The following is a 16,765-nucleotide window of genomic DNA, read 5'->3' as shown; positions in this document are numbered from 1 at the left end:
TTCAACAAAGCCTCTTGATGTGCTTTGTCCATGCATTGGAGGAAAGTGCCATCCAGCCCCTTTTTATATAATACATCATTAAAAATAACATACTTGGCTGTTTTTAATCTCAAGTTTTGTTTCTCTCTGGGAGACAAATCTGTAGGACACTCTCCATAGGTCAAATAGAAGGATACATTAGTAAACCAAGAATCTTGCAGGCCTACAAAAGGAACCAATGGCAACTCATATTCAACTCTATTTTTACTCAATGCAATCAACTTACATAAGCCTTGGCCTCTTACTAGCTTTGTTGGTTTGATATCTAGATTGAACTCTTGTATCTTTGAAACCCACATTGCCCTATTATTCATTCCAATGTCTTGTTGCATCAAGATACTCTTCACAGCAGAATGGGGTACGTAAACTATTGCATGGGAATGAAGAATGTAATATCTAAAATGTTTCACACCTTTTACTACTGCAAATGCTTGTTTTTCCAACATTGAATACTTTAATTCATGCTTTTTCAATGGTACACTCATGAATGCTATTGGAACTTCTACATCCTCTTCATTTTTTTGCAACAAGATTCCTGACATGGTGTGCTCAGTGGCATAGCAATAAATGATAAAGTCCTTCTTAAAGTCTGGATTAATAAGGATGGGGGCTTGTGCAATGGCCTCTTTTATTTCTTCAAATGCTTTCTTACCATCTTCATTCCATTTGAATGCCTGCTTCTCACTCATCATATTCATTATATACCTAGTGGTCTCCATTTATATTAGATGGTAGACTCCATCTACTGGATTGCCTTCACCTATCCAAAGAAGGACATGAATCCATTTATATTAGATGGTAGACTCAGCTGCTGGATTGCCCTGAACACTGACTTCTTTGGATTCAAAGACACTCCATGCTCTCGACATCTCTGTAATACACTTAAATCATCAAGGTATATAAAAATTATTTCATCTTTTAGGTGACCGACAAACAAGTCCATATCCCTTTGGAAGGTTGCTCCAGCTTTTATCAATCCAAATGACATCCTATTGTATGCGAAGGTACTCCAGGGAGTGATGAAAACTATTTTGTGCTGGTCTTTTTTTGAGACACTAATCTAGTTATAACCATAAAATCCATCAAGCATGGACATCATTTATGAACCTAAGATTGTTTGCAGAATATGATCCATAGTAGGCAGTGGATAATTATCTTTCAGGTTGGCTTGATTTAAATTCCTAAAGTCCACACAAATTCTTATCTCCCCATTTTTCTTACGAACTAGAACTATGTTGGCTATCCAAGTGGAATAACGAATAAGATATATGATTCTAGCCTTCAACATTTTGTCCACCTCATTAAAGAAGGCCTCAGCTACCTTGGGATTAAATTTCCTAAGTTTCTACCAAAAAGGGCTTGTTCTAGGCTTCAAAGGAATATGGTGTTGAAATTTTCCTTCCCTGAAGTTTTCAGGTCATCATAGCACTAAGAAAAAATGTCTCTATATTCCAATAGAAGACTTATGAACCTTTTCTTCTCTATAGGTGTGCAACATTTTCCTAAGTTAACATACTTAGGATCCTCCTCAGTTCCAACATTAACTCTTTCATAGCCAGTAGCACCCTGAATTATAGGAATTTTCTCACCCTTCTTTCAAAAGGCATCATGACGGTCAAAGAGACGTTCTAAGGAGACTAACCATATAGGAAACTTATTTCCTTTTAGTTTTATTACTTCATCATTTTTCTCTTGACCCGATTCCAGAGGAAACTCCTTGCACTCAGCTTCTTATCCTTTAAAGAAAGTAGTAGTGAACATTTCTGTGCAATGCAAAAAGTTCTTGATTTTCTTGTCATTTTCAAAGACCCACCAAAATTTTTAATTATCAGCTACACTTGATTAGTATATCAATTCCACTTGATAGGTATCATTTGTGAACTTAGGATGAGGAACCAAATGGGAAGTTGATACTACCAAAGAATCAACTTTAGAATTATGCTCTCTGGGAAAGGCCTCAATAGAAAAAGCATCAAAACCCTCAATTTCATCCCACACTCTATTTTGGTAGTGCCTCAACCTTGCATTCTTTATATTGAACAACCCTTTGACTTGTTTCACAATCAACTCTGCATCTCTGTTGACTTGCAACAACTACACTCCCAACTTCTTTGCCTTAGCCAATCCTAATAATAGGGCTTCATACTCAATAGTATTATTTGTATTCTTAAACTCCAACTTGAAAGAGAAAGGAATATGTTTTCTAGAGGGAGGAATAAGAACTACCTCAACTCCAGAACCTGATGATGAACAACTTCCATCAAATTCCATTATCCATAAATCCTTCAGTGCCTTAGGTTGAGACAAATTTCTCACAACTCCATTATTAGATAAGATCATATAATTCCCAAATTCACATTCATGATACAATATCTGTTCTTTTGGATCATCAGAAGGAAAAACAATGAGCTTATATTTGGGGTCTGGTTGTAAAATGACTTGTTGTTTCCCTATGGGAATGGTGGCCTGAGACTAGTCCATCTTAATCTCACCCCCTAGGTCTCAACAAAATGTATGGCTTAGTAACATGCCATAACTTGTAGGAATATCAACTATCAAAATGGTTAAATTAACTCTTTTATTAGGATGAGCGACAAGGGCCACTTGAGCATCTTTGATCTTTCCTAACAAGGGTATTTGTTTGGAGTCCATAGAGTAGCACCTTCTAAAAGTTTTAGTCAAGGATAATCTCAGGGCCTTGGCTATGATAGATGACATGATATTATCCGAGGCACTAGAATCTATAATACAATTATCCAATTTATGACCATTTATGAACAAGGATAAATAAAAAGGCTTAGGTTTTGATTCAAGAACAGACAACATATCATCAGCTTGATAGGCAACTATTTTAGGGGAAGCTTCATGGGAAGCAGGATGAATTAACACATCTCCTTGGGAGGAAAATGTAGCGTTAGTTGATTTTTGTATCATATAAGCTTGTACATATGCATTATTTCCTTTCACAAACTTAACCAACCTATCAAGTTCTTTAGGGTTTGATTTAAGATATTCTACTGGTGTAGGATTTACAAAATTCAACAATATCAAATGAACCCTTAGTCTCTACAGATTTCAATAACTGAGCTTCTTGAGGTCTGAAATCATTATTATGAAACTGGGAAATGATCTCCTTACCTTTGGGATTCACAACAGAAGATGAAGGAGCACCTTGAGGTTTGACATTCTGTTGATTTTTGGTCATCACAACACAAGAAAAATCCTCCAAGGTAACCAAAAAATCACCTCCTCTTTCTGAATCTGACTCATACTCGAGGAAGTGGATTTCAGAGTCGCCAGGCTTCCTAGGAGATTCTTCTTTACTTGACTCCAACAGTGTCTCCTTTGAACCCACCAGTTGAACATAATGTACCATTTGTTGGCAATAATTTCCATCTTGATCATTAGTAAGATGAAAGATACACATATTGGCTTTAGGTGGGTGTGCCTCAATTGCTAGTCTTTGTTGCATAGGAGGCAATTGTAAAACTCTACTCCTGGCCCTAGAGGACTGATTAGGGACCTTCCTTGAAATATCTTGGTAAGGTTGTGGATAACAATTATTAGTTTTGGGTAATTGCCTCTTCAAGGTTATCATATCTTTCATTAATCTCTGAATAACAGGATCAGATGAGGTTGATACTTGCGATGTGGAAGTTTGGACTTCCCTCTTTCACTTTCCTGTAGTAATCAGATCATCCTGTAATTCTACTATCAATGTCTTTACATCAGCTAAGGCTGCTACTCTTTACCTACGGATTAGGAAACCAATTTAAAAGGGCATAGAGTTGATGAAAAATCATTTCAAATTATCATCGGAAGGCCTTTGGTTTGCTAGAATCTTATGAATAATTTTTTCAAATTTAGCCACAAAATCTCTCATAGACTCAAGGATTTGTTTCTTTAACTGACCTAATTGAGCTAGAAGAGAATGTTCATCTTTGGCTAATTTAAACCTAGCCTCTAACCTAGTTTTAAGATAATGCCAATTCATAATTACACCATTTGATAAATGATAGAACCAAATCTACTGCCACCTCAATCAATGTTTGTACAAACAATCTTATAGCTACATCTTCATGTTGAATAGATAGAACCCCACAAGCAACATTAAATGCATTCAAATGCTCACCTATTGAGACCTTTTTGACACCACTAAATTTAGGCAAATGATCTCTTTCTCCTTTGCGAAAATGATTAAGATTTGCACCAAGTGCAAGTGGTCCTACAACAAGGCCCCAGGGATTATTTGCAGCCATAGGTAAAATGATATTCAAAGGTGTAGGGTTGATAACACTAGGAAAAGAAACACCATGTAATGTTAGGGCTTGACAAGTAAGAGATATAGGGGATATAGAAGAGGAAGTTGGCGGTCTGCTCTTTTCTCTCCTTCTAGGTGTAAAAGAGATTAAGAAGTTGGAGTCTTGGAGTTCCTGAAAAAAAAAATCAATCACCCCTTCACACCTCTGAGATCTTGTATATCTTTTTGACTCCAGCTTGCTTATGATTCTCTATACACTTGAAACAAAAAGAGGAAATCAGGCCTTTCAAAAAACAACCTTACTTTTCTTCTAATTCAGCTTCCAATCTTATTATTTGACAACCCAACAGAGTCGCCAAAAATCTATTGGTTAACAGATTTATCCTATCTTATTATATGATGACTGACTCATGTTACCCTTTTTTGTTGAAAGACAAATTGAACCAACTGTTGGCTAAATTTATGAATAATTTACCCTCTGCATAAGAGTGCAACTTCCGGTATGATATTCAATGAATTTTTTAAAATTCTAACTTCACTTTTAACCAGAAAGTGAGTAAAGGCATTCACATTCATAATTCAATGCCACAAGAATGCTATAAAGATAAATATTACGTATGTAAACTCACAGACTTGCAATCAAAATAGCTTCACTTGGCAGAAAATTTCCTCTTAACATAGATTTGATCAAGTCTCACTTATGTCTCACAGGACAAGGGGGATCAAAACATGCCTGCAAAATTAACAATACACCTACTTAATAAATTCATTCACAAACTTATGAAAGTAGAATAACCAAAGAAGCAATAGATGCTATATAAATGAATATATCTCAATAGAGATTTTCTGTTCACATTCAAACACACGTATTTGAAAGTTGTGCAATAAGTATCATTCTATTCACTAATAAAATGTCTTCCTTGAAAATTCAACACATTCATAAGAAAATAAAATCTGCTAATCTATATCACCACCAAAATTTCTCAGACCATATCAAAGTCATGCAAATAAGTTTTAATAGCCACAACCTAGCTAACAGTTCATATGAGAAACACAGAAAACAAATCATTTACACCCTGTGAATTCAGAGAAACTTGTATTTGTGCTACTTTATCTGAATGCTCATCTAGGTTCTGAATGCATAGGAAAAGATGAGATTATGTTTTAGACATGAGGCTCAAGTCATTTTAAACCAAGCCCTTGGCTTCTTTGATGTGGTTGATTTTCTCTTCTAACGACTTTGTTATGACCTCAACTGTTTCTAGAGTTTTTCCATCATCTTTTAAACACTTCAAACCAACACATCATAGCTCATTGTGCATGTAAGATACCAATTCCACAAGTTGATTCACTAATTTGGTAGACTCTTGATACACCCGCCTCACCTATGCATTTATCCACTCTACATTTCATTGGCATATGTACAGAATATTATCATGCAAGGCAGGAATTGACTTCTTTGACAAGAACTTCATTACACCATACTTTTGTACTTCTCTCATCTGAGCTGCCCTTTTCACCCCCTTAACTTCTTCATTTTCCATTTTATAATTTTATTCTCCAATTCCTTTGTTACCGTGTTTGCATCATCGTGAACCTTACTCAGGTCCACAAAATATTTTCCTCCCGCTTTATGAATTTCATCTAGCTAATCCACAACAACGTTTGCCATTAATGTGCATTTTTGAATTTTCTCAATTGTGTTTTGATTGACAGGGGACTTAGGGTTAAAATATGTAGGAGTATGAGAAATGGGTTGCGGATTAGGAATACTGATAGCCTCAATGTATTCTACCATGCTTCTCATTATCTCTTTCATTTCATACTTATCTTTTTCATCCTTCTGAGATCTTTTTAGCATCTTCTTGGTTGAAACTTCCAAATGTAATGCATCTATTGCATGAATTCCTACCCCTAAGTTCACTTTTTCCATCGTGAAATATTTACTTGTTGGATCATCCATAGTTTCATCAGTTTTTGGATGGGAAATCTTTGCAGTCCAATTACCTGTATCTTCATCAAAATAAATTTTTGATACAGTCTTTAACCTTTTGGCTTTGGAAATATTTCCCAGACATTTACTGACCATATCCTCGATGGGGATAGATACTGGAACAATGTTCCTTTTCTTACTAGTTAATTAGTTCTCCAACCATGTTGGCCTTGGGGTTGTAAGAGATTTAACTGAACCAATTTATGCCTCCTTTTGATCCCTCACTACTAAGGTAGTTTCCACATTCATGGCTTCACCTACCTATTGGCTGTCATCTTCATCATCTAAATCCTATAGTCCCACATTTGGATTTGAAAAATAAATATCCATCTCAGGTACGGTCTCAAGGTCAATTACTATATCAATAGGGGAAGATTTTCTTCTATTCTTAGTTGTAGAACGAGTTATTCCATCTCTTGTTAAAACTTCTTTGCTCTGTACCCTTTCTATTACTCGCTCACCCTTCTCCTTTTTCCTGGAAGGACCTTGAAAGAGGATTTTGGAATGATTCATTGATTACTTATCCATGCCTTCTTCCTTTGAAAAGACCCTTTCCTGACATCTCATTATTATTTGACTTATTCCTTCCTCTTCATGATTACCATGCAATATAGTACACCTCACAGCTTATTATCTTGGGTTCTTTTTAAATTTGGAATATTCTTTTTTCAAAACACCCGCCAACATGATGCTTTCCTTTTTCACTTGAAGCTACATTCATCCAATGTTGAACCTCAAACTATGAACCCCTTCAATGGTAGTTTGAGGGATCAAGTTCAACAAAACCAAAAATGGACCGATGGACCAACATAAGAATATACAATGAACCTTGCTAAAGACAAGACTTCGGACCAAATTCCACTCTCACACATATTGAACCTTGAACCTTGAACTTTCTTCAAAGATGATTCAAAGGTTCAAGTTCAAAGACGCACCCAACAAAACTTTACTAAATACATGACCACGGAGTGACAAGATCGCTTGAAACTGAAATTTGTACCTTGGATGAGTTCAACAAAAAGGTTCAAGTTCAAAGAATTTATGACCCAACTTAGAACTAAACTTTACACAAGGATTCACTCTGAATAACACTGCCAAGAATTGTTCAATCTTTAACAATTGAGAATTAAGGGAGGGTAACAATAGTGTATCACAATCCTATAGACAAGACCCTTTTGGTAGTATTGGAGAAGATGAATAAGTTGAAGATGAAGTAGACCTTGAAGGTGAACTTATTTGTGCACTTGAGGAACTCATAAAAGTAAGAAAAGAATACAAAAATTGTAAGAATGTTTCTATAGAGGAACAAGATAGATTAAACAAATGTCTTCAAGATTCAGAGCCAACTATTGCCAATTTGAAAGCATAAGTAGAAGAACCTAAAACGATAAATGAAGAATCAAAATCAGATTTTGATACCAAGAAGTGTATTTGTAAGGAACTGGAATTAGAAGTTGGGACAAAACAAAAGGAGTGTCAAATCTAAAGGATGAATTAACAAAGCTAACAATAGAGATGAAGAAGTTCCAAGATGAGCTCAAGGTAAGAATAAAGTTTGGTGGCAAAACTAATGCTCTGGACAAGATGTTAAGCAAACATACATTAAACAAAGATACTATTGGCTTAGGTTGTGATGTTGGTCAATGCTCTACTAGTGGTGAGGAAACTAAGAAGGAGATACACTTTGTCTATTCTAGTGATAATGGTAATAGACAAACCTTCATAATTAGAAATGCTCTAAGGAAGAAGATAGATCTGACTACAACTATTGAAAGTTTGAAGACTTAGGTTGTTGTTACAAGGAGGAGTGGTGCTGATCCAAAAGGAAAAGGTAAGTTGAATGAAGATAGCTTCATTAGAGATAAGTATGTAAGAAGAAAGTTTAGGAGACCTCCTATTGGAATGAGACCAGGATATGTTGCTACACAAAAGAATGAGAACTAGAGGAAATCAAGACATATGTCTACTGCAAATGAGCATCCTAGGATCAACAACAAAGGAAAAAGGAATGGAGCAAATCAGTTAGCAAGATGTCCACATACATGAAAAAATAAATTTGTAAGTTACAATTCTCCTTTCTCTGGTTATTATTTTGCTTCCAAAAGTTGTGGATAGAGATCAAATGAATGTAGGAATAGGTTTGTGACAAATCTAGATGCATATGAGGATAAAATGTCAAATGGTAGATTTATGCATCGATCAGATCCAAAGTATGGGAGCAACAATGTTACTACTGTCCTAGGTAATAGAAATGTATGTATCATTTGTTATAGCTACAATAAAGTTGGCCATAGGAGTCATGAATGTAGAAGAAAATCATTTTAATATTATGGAAGCTCCTACACCTCCTCCCACAATAAAAATGTATTGTATAATTATAATGGTCATTATGTACAACAAGGATTTGCAAGGAACAAGAATAGGAAAGTTCCTGGTCTATCAAAAAGTTCATTTGTTCCATCAACTAGTTATTATAGTATAGTTTGGAGAAGAAAGACTTATCAGTCAAATAGAAACCTCTTCATTCCAAGATTTGATGCAAACACAAGGTGCTTTGCATGTCACAAGATTGGGTACAAAGTACAGGAATTTAGGAGAAATTAGATGAAATCATATAGACCTAATAAGATGGAAAACACCCCCACTACGCAAAATAGAGGGTCTATGAGGGTATGAAGAAGAAAGCAGAACTCAAGTGATGAGTGTTGTGAGTTGGATGATACTATGAGCAAGCAATGTGCATTTCATGCACAAGTGATATCTCCTCAAGCTTAAGGAGATGCAAGACCTTAGGAGGAGCAACATATTGATCACATCAACCACCCCCAAATTTTTTGAAAAGAATAAGGATGTTGTAGTTATGAGAAAGACTAGCTCTAAGAAGGAGACATGGAGGAAGAAGATAAGATAGCAGATTTTATGGTTGATGATTGAGTTAGCCTAAAATGTCTCTATATCTTCTTTAGTTGTTTATTTTGTAGAAGTTTATGCCTTGGTAGCATATCAAGATTTGACATTGTTGGCACATATTTTAGATTGTTGTAAAATAGATTTGGTTTATGGTGTATACTTGAATACATAAGGACGAGTACAACTGCAAGTAGTAAAAATATGTTAAAAATAGTGCATATTGCATTGCTTTTAGTATGGAAGAACAAAAGAATTATGCAACACAAAAGAGATTAGACAACATAGGGAAGAGATGTTGAGAGTATGTGTAGTTTAGAGGAGAGGACAACATGAATACATATGGAAGATAGAAAATAAGATGGAGTATATTGTCTTTGATTCCTAGAGGGAGATGAATTATTGTCATTTAGGGTCATCAAAATGCATGCGCTGGTGATGGATCACATAGAGAGCATATAACACTTGACCAAAGTTAATTTTTTGTAATGTTGGGTCACCTGCAACATATATTATAATAATGGTTCATCTAGCTATAGTGGGGTATATTCTTATGCACCAAAGGGGGAGAGTGAAAAGCAAAGGTGCACACTACTACATTGGTGCATTAGTCAAAGGGGGTGAATGCACATTTCTAGTAGCATGTCAATTTTTTGTTTCTCAAAGAAGGAGAAGTATTTTTATTCAGAAGCTATTGACACAACAAGTCAATGACCATGTGTGCAATGCAATTTTCTAGGGAAGAGATCTGCATTTTCAGCTCAGAAAGGAAGGAGAAGAATAAATCTAAGTATAATGGTTGCCAACCCCTTTGCCATTGTTGTCAAAGGGGGAAAGTGAAGCTTGGTGTTGATGTCAATGCCAAAGGGGGAGATTGTTGGTATTGAGGTTGTCATTGATGTCAACATGTGTGTGTGCATGAATGAGTTGATTGATGTCAACAATTGAGATGAAGTGGCACAAAGAGAATGTGTAGCCTAATAGAGTATATGCAGAATGATAGCCTCACTCCCACTGGTTAGAGATGGAGAGGCATGCAGATATAAGGTTGGTAGTAGATGTGTGCAAGTTGAATGAATAGAGTTTGCATGGAGTTAATGGCCTCAAATAAAAATGAGAGGACAATGGAGTCTTCTATTGGACCTACAAGTGATTAAAGGACCAAGGCCATATAAATATGATAGCATGGAGAAAACAGGTTTAACCAAGAGCATAAGTGTTGTTGCAACATAATATAACACACCATGTTATATAGACAAGGAGATATAAGAGGAAATTATGGAATATGCTATTGGGATAAATATTTAGATGAAGAAGACAAAGGTCAGTGATGTGGTGGAGGCATTAAGACAATTTGATGAATTAGCAAAAGTAAAGTTGTAGTTGTGCATAACATAAATGTTAGTAACACGATGGATGTGTGACTATAGTTGTCAATAACATGATAGGTTAGTCATGTCATTCTTGTGATAGATGATATCAATAACATGAAGGTTATCATAGTTGAAGAGTGTAGAAGAAGAATTGCATAACATGCAGGTTATCGAATGAATTGCAGAAGAATTGCATAACATGATGGTTATGTAGGTTATTGTACTGTGCTATTGACTATCACCATCTCACTAAGATGTTACCCTGCAACATGGTTGTCATGCCTCGGTTGCTCATGTGGGATAAAATCTTCAAAGAGGATGAAGACTCCAGTTATCTCGTGTCGTGTTAGCTGAAGTGGAAAAGGTTGTACAAGGTAACTTAATGTATATGGAACAAGGCAACCTCCCCTTAACCCACATCACTAGTTAATTACCAAAGTAATTGAGTTTGTGGGATAAGAATAAAATGGGAAGATTGCGGATCCCATTATCTCGCACTGGTTAAGGAGCTAGACAAAGTGTTATGCAGGCTAAAAAGAGTAAAGGCATGCAATGAAGAGAAAAGGAGTCTCTTAACTCACATGAGTCTAGAAATCCTCCAAAGTCGTGTGTGGGCTAACAAGAATTCTTGAAGTCACTTGAAGTTGATTACCCCACACAGGTAAGTTAGATGTAGGAATGATGATGTAGGATAATAACAATAAACCTGATAGGTATGGTAGTCGACATGGGTGTTGACCAAGTTTGATGCAATGATGTGGCATGTACAAAATAAATAAGAGGCAGGTTGACTAGGTTGATTGCATGTTTTTGAAGGTAGATTTTGGTACGATTTTTGCAACTCGATAGATGAACTGCTTATGCATATATTTGACCAAAGCTGACTTAGAAATTTGGACACCATGTTTGCAAGTCGATAGATTCAGTAATTCACGTGGCGGTCAACCAAGTTTGACCAACTAACCTGGATGATGATTAAGAAGGTTTTTTATGCCATGAATGTCTACTGATAGACTTGATGGTCCACATGGATGTTGATTGGATGTTGATCAGACTTGACCAAGTGACTTGGATACTGAAGGAGATGATTTTTGCCACACAATTGCATGTTGATTGGAAAAATGATCTACGTGATGATTGACTAAGCTTGACTAGATGTTTTAAATGGCAAAAATGAAGACATGTGGCTCCTAAGGGGTCGAGAATGAAATCCAATATGTAGAGGTCAGTGCTTACAAAGATAATGGTCAAGTTTAATGAGGTACTTGATGATACCTTCAAAGAAGGACAACAGGAGGATGAAGAATGCATTAGTGGCAACTAGGCCAACAAACTGGTGTGCGGCTCGAGATGATAAACATAGAAGGAGATTTGATCTCATCAGAAGCATGAAGATTATTTAAAAAAGTAATCATTTGATTGAGAAGAATGAAGCAACATTGAATGATGATCTAGTTGCAAAGAGAGTTGTTGATATTTTTGAGGCTCGAGGAAATATGCCAGGCTAAAGATTACTAAGTATAGTAATCCAATATCGGAAGCATGATCTGAATGTAGATGGTTTCCAAAGAGAAGGCATTTATTACAAGTAGTTATCTGTCTGAAAGGATGTAAGAAGAATTAACATCACCTACAAAACATGATCTTTTAGAGGCAGAGAAGATTAAATTTGAAATAAATTTTGGAGGCAAACCTTGTATGCCAAATGTGACCAAGAGAAGATAGTGTGAGAGAGGGTATGATAGGTGTGTGTGCTAAGATAGAAGAGATAAATAGATAGACAAAAAGGGCCAAGAATTGGAAGTAGAATAGAAAATTTGCATAGTTGTATATGTGGGTGAAAAGGATGCCTGCTGAGTAGAGAGCGGATAATGAAGACTAGCAGTGTGGATAGATTGTAGAGCCAACAGAAAAATTAAAAGCTAAGTGTACACCATAAGTATAGTGTGCAGGTCGATGAGGAGAAGTTGAAGGTGTGAAAGAGTAGAAGCACTAAAAAATAGCAATTACAAAAAAAAGAGAGAAGAGGGTCACAGAGAAGCAACTCACGTAGGTGTCAATAAAATGATGCCAGTGTAGATATAACACAGTAAGAAGAGATTGCATGGAGAATGTTAAAATGTGTGGAGGAGACAAAAACCAATTGAAAGTCAAAGAAAAGAGTTGATAGTGAAGAGCATGAAGAATAGAAGAGGAGAGCAGTAGAGACCAGTGACCAGAAGTATGAAGAGGTGAGGTAGATAACACCGTGGTTTATAAACATTGTGAGAGGTAGAGAAAGAGGATTAAGCTAAGAAGAAATAAGAGAGATGGTTGTAGAGAAGAGAAAAGAACAAAAGGAAAAAGATAGGCAGTAGAGAGCTAAGATTGAGGCCTAAAGATCAGAGAGCAGAAGTGAGTCAAATCAATCTCAAGAGAAGAACATTTGTGTGTTACAAAACTCATTTGTAACAAGGTTTTTACATTGTATCAATTGTTTGTATCTTTTTATTTCTCTGAGTGGATGCTCAGAGCTAGGGGTTGGTGTCCTAAAATGTAGGGGTTGGTGCTCCTTTGGGTCGGTGCCCACAAAGCTAGGGGTTGGTGCCCATAAACTTTAAGGGTTGGTTCTCCTTGGGTTGGTTCCCTAAACATTGTAATAAAATTTTCTTGTGAGACTATATTGGAGCAGTAGACTCTAGCAACATTTCTCATCGATATTTTTCCCACTTTGGGTTTTCCTTGTATATTTGGAGTTATGAGTTTAACTTGTGTGTGTGTGTGTGTGTGTGTGAAAATTATTTTAATATCTTTACCCAAAGTTTATTGAGTCTTGTGATTAAAACTTTGTTTATTTAGATTGTTAAAGTTTTTATTAATTACCACTGATTCACCCCCCTTTTACACTATCTTCTCTTGGTCACATCTAGCATACAAGGTTTCCCTCCAAAATAGATTTCAAATTTGATCTTCTTGGCCTCTAAAAGATCATGTCTTACAGGTGATGTTAATTCTTTGTACATCCTTTTAGACAGATAACTACTCCTAATAAATGCCCTCTCTTTGGAAACCATATGCATTCAAATCATGCTTTCAAAATTGGATTACTATATTTACTAATCTTCAGCCTGACATATTTCCTCGAGCCTCAAAAAACTCAACAACTCTCTCTACAATTGGATAATCATTAAATGTTACTTCGATCTTCTCTCTCAACTGATTACTATTTTTAGTAATCTTCATATTTCCAATGAGATCATATCTCCTTCTATGTTGATCATCTTGAGTTGCACACTTGTCTACTAGGTTGGTCACCATTAATGCATTCTTCATCCTCATGTCATCCTTCTTTGAAGGAATCATCAACTACCTCATTAAAATCGATCATCATCTCTGTAAGCATCGACCTCTACATATCGGATTTCATTCTTGACCACCTAGGAGCCACATGTCATCATTTTTTCCATCCAAGGCATCTGGTCAAGCTTGGTTAGTCACCACATAGATCACTTTGCCCACAACATGGAATCGTGTGGCAAAAATCATCTCCTTCAGCATCCAAGTCACTTGGTCAAGCTCGGTCAATGTCCATGTGGACCATCAAGTCTATCGACAAACATCTGTGGCATCAAAAGTCTTCTTAATCATCATCGAGGTAATCTGGTCAAACTTGGTTAACGACCATGTGGATTACTGAGTCTATCAGCTTGCGAACGTGGTGTCCAAATTGCTTAGTTAGCTTTGGTCAAATATCTATATGAGCAGTTCATCTATCAAGTTGTAGGGGTAGGACCAAAATATGCCTTCAAAAACATGCAATCAACTTAGTCAACTTGCCTTTGATTTGTTCCATACATGCCACACCATTCGGTCACACTCGGTCAACACCCATGTTGAATGTTGTGACTATCGGGTTTATCATTATTATCCTGCATCATCATTCTTGCGTCTGACTTACCCGTGCAGGGTAAGCAACTTCAAGTGACTTTAGACATTCTTGTTATCCAACACACCACTTTGGCGGAGTTCTGGACTCATGTGGGATAAGAGACTCATTTTCTCTTTATTGCGTGCCTTTATTCTTTTTGGCATGTACAACACTTTGTGTAGCTTCTTAACTAGCATGGGATGAGGGGATCCACAATCTTCCACTTTTATTCTTATCCTGCACACTCAATAACTTTGGTTAACTAGAAATGTGGGATAAGGGGATCAAGTTGCCTTTTTTCATATACATTAAGTTATCCCGCACGACATTTTCCATATTGGCTAACATGATGCGGGATAACTGGAGTCTTCATCCTCTTTGAATCTCTTATCCCACACAACCAACCAAGGCACGACAACCATGTCACGGGGTAACATCTTAGTGAGATGGCAATAATCAATAACACTATGTGCTAACCTACATAACCATCATGTTATGTAATTCTTCTACAATTCATTCTATAACTTGCATGTTATGCGATTCTTCTTCTGCACTCTTCAACTGCAATAACCTTCATGTTATTGATATCATCTATCAGAAGACCGACGTGACTAACCTATCATGTTATTGACAATTGCAATCACACATCCATCGTGTTATTGACATTTATAGTTATATATCCCTCGTGTTATTGACCACTCCTTTCAAATAACCTATGTGTTATTGACATCTGCAACTGATACTTTCTGTAACTGCATGCAACCAATACAATGATAACCTTTGTTTTTTGTGCAACTGCAACTTTACTTTTTCTGATTCAACAAGATGACTCAGTGCCTCCACCACATTACTGACCTTTGTCTTCTTCTTCCAAATGTTTGTCCTAATATAACTTTCCATGATTTCCTCTTGTATCTCCTTGTGCGTATAGCACGGTGTGATATGATGTTGCAATAACACTTACGCTCTTGTTCAAATGTGTTTTCTCCATGCTATCATAGCTTTATGACCTTGGTCCTTTAATCACTTGTAGGTCCGATAGTAGACTCCATTGTCCTCTCAATTTTATCTAAAGCCATTGATTCCATGCAAACTCTATTCATTCAAATTACACATGTCTCTCCATCTCTGACCAATGGGAGTGAGGCTATCATTCTACATATAATCTATCAGGCTACACATTCTCTTTGTGCCACTTCATTTGAACTGTTGACATCAATCAACTCAGTCATTCACACACACATGTTGACATCAATGACAACCTCTTTATCAACAATGTCCCCCTTTGGCATTGATGTCAACACCAAGCTTCACAGATGCTTAGAAATTTTAAATGTACTTGAATTGTCATAGTAGATAGTGATGCCCTCCTAAATGGCACACAAGGTTGGTTTAAGATCAAAGAACACAAAACACACAAAGCATTAGCGTTAGTCAATCTAAAACTAAAACATATGAAGGCATTCCAAAAGAGACAATAAAAACATGCTAATGAATCTAACTAAAGAAGTAAAGACAATGAGACATCTCCAACTATCTCTTAGCATGATATTAGTTCCTTCTCCCTTGTTCCTCTCCTCTCCAAGTTCCAAAATAGTGTAGCTCTCAGCAGCTTTTTTGCACTATGGATGCTTATGGAGGATTGAGATTGTAGTATAGCTCCAAATATGAAATGAAAAGCTAATACTGATGCTAAAATGATGTATTTTAACCAAAAAGACAAGATTTAGTTATGCTATGCTAAATGCTCTCTAAAATGGCTATAGTCTAAATGCTTACAAGTTTTCAGGATCTGGATTATGAAGGAATGGGCTCTATTTATAGGAAAAATGGAGCAATGGATGGCCAGGATTGAAAGGTTTAATCAAGGGTCAAGCTTGAAAGTTGGGGATCCATGTGCACAATTTGCACCAATGAAATGGTGACAAATGTCAACATAGGGTTGGGTTGAAAGAAGAGGTTGGAGGCATTAAAGGCCTGAGAAGACCTCATGGTTATCTAAAGGCTAAGAGTCAAGCCTAAATTAGGATTACCCACTGGATTAGGAGTTAATCCAAGGATAAACCTTTGTGCAAATGATTAAGAGATAATCATGGTCAAAGCATTAAAGGCTTGATGAGACCCTTGGGTTGGGTAGAGGTTGAGTCAAAACAAATGTTTTAACCATGTGGGAGGGTTGAATTAACCATTAATGGTTATTGGAGACTTTTGGGGATTAAGTGGTTGAAAGTTGGAAGCCTTTAATGGTTATCAAAGACTTTGAGGAATTAAGTGGTTGAAGGTTG

This window comes from Cryptomeria japonica, chromosome 8 (assembly GCF_030272615.1).
Source record: "Cryptomeria japonica chromosome 8, Sugi_1.0, whole genome shotgun sequence".
NCBI lineage: Eukaryota > Viridiplantae > Streptophyta > Pinopsida > Cupressales > Cupressaceae > Cryptomeria > Cryptomeria japonica.
Note: the sequence above shows the minus strand (reverse complement) of the source record.